Below are 1884 nucleotides of genomic sequence, written 5' to 3'. Positions count from 1 at the left end.
ACAAACAGTACCAAAAACATTAAACATCCTCTTTTCTGAATTAATTAATAAATATGTGGCACAAATGAACAGAACAGAAGTGACTAATACTCACACTGGCTGCTGTAGCTTAATTGGAACTACTGTGTTTTTTTAAATGGTGAATTAGTTTCTTATTGATTGGATGCAATTAGGGCTGCCTCATGCATGACATACAGCAGAGGATGGACCAGTATCAATCAGAACACAGCTCCAAAACGGACAACAAATAACTCATTCATTGCAAAAATCTCACAGAACTATCAGTATTATTTTTGTGCAATGCATGTGCCGGAGGTGACACTACTTAAGCATCAAAGGAATTGGAGCTGGAAAAATCATTCTTTTAACTGAATACCAACAAATCAAGTGAAAACAATTGTGACATTTAATTAATCAGAGAGGTTTCTTTTAAGCAAAATGACAAACGTCTGGAGAGGCAGCTTCTCAAAATATGAGGACTTTCTGCTTTTCTGTCTGGTAGGATAAGTAACTGGATTTATTTGCGTTTTTACAGTTGGTCAAAAATAAATTAATAATAAATATGTTACTTTCTGCTTCTAAAACGGACACAAAATAATTAAGAAAAGGATTTGCAGCTTAAACAATAGTGAAATTATTGTTAGTGTCAGCTCCTAATGCACAAGGGATATGGATTAAAAAAACATCCAACAGATGAGCAACCTTTATCAGCAAGAGTTCTACACTATATCTCTTGTATGTCCACAGCAACATAGAAAAGTGTGACCTGTTTCCACGATCGTCCGTTCTGTGATTCTCCAGAGCACACATGTTATGATATTAGGGTCATGTAGAGTGAGATGAGATCGCTGTCCCTTTAAGAGAGAGAGAGAGAGAGAGGAGAGAGAGAGAGAGAGAGAGAGAGAGAGAGAGAGAGAGAGAGAGAGAGAGAGAGAGAGAGAGAGAGAGAGAGAGAGAGAGAGAGAGAGAGAGGTGTGGCTTGTGCATGTGTGTTTGTGGATAGTAGAGCGACAGTGAGGTAACGTGTATATGTTTCTGGAAGTGAAAAGAGGCAGCAGAAAAACAGAGGTCTGTGATGTATTTTGTGAAACAGAAGAACAGCTAAATAAATGCAACGGCCTCCCAAGAAGAGCTCGCTTCTCTCCAGTCATTTAAGCTAAAGTGGGTTATTGAACCTGAAGCGTGTTGCTTCTGCCCTCCTCGACTACGGTCTGGGAGCCGACAGGAAAGTTCAACACACAGATGGCCAGTCCGCCCCTTTGTAGCATATTATTTCGATAAGAGATGAGCAGATCGCCACTGGGCTTTCAACTAAATACACAGCCACGCAAACACTGCGGCATTTGTACAGCTCCTTATGGGTACTGCAATTAGTGAAGTGCTTTCCTCCGTGGTGAAACGATCAGCACTGCACCACGGAGGAAGCGGCAGAAAGTCACCTGGAGATAAAGAGAGCGGGGCTGCGTTGCGTGCATGACTTCCTTCTGCATGTAACGGGGAGACGCGCTCTGGCGGCGGTCTCGTTCAGGATCCGAAAATACAATTTAAATATTTTTGTACGCTTATTCCACTTATTCCTAGTGTGCCACTGGTTACGGTGCTGCGTGCCAGTGCCAGGGGTTGCCGACCCCAGACTCTGATTGGCTCATTTAAGATGAGAGCCGCAATCAGCACTCATTTTATTCATTCCACCTTTATTTTTAGTCTAATAGATTGGGTTTGTGATTTTTTTTGGGCAGACAAGTTAGTTTTCCTGACAACATCAGCTAAATGAAATATGATGTAATGAGTTTAAACATGTCCTTCAGTCACTGTACAAGATCTAACAAAGCAGATTTAACATCAGTGTCCGACCTTCAATAGCTTAATAGAAAAGGTTATACG

The sequence above is a fragment of the Notothenia rossii genome (assembly GCF_949606895.1).
Source record: "Notothenia rossii genome assembly, chromosome: 4".
NCBI lineage: Eukaryota > Metazoa > Chordata > Actinopteri > Perciformes > Nototheniidae > Notothenia > Notothenia rossii.
Note: the sequence above shows the minus strand (reverse complement) of the source record.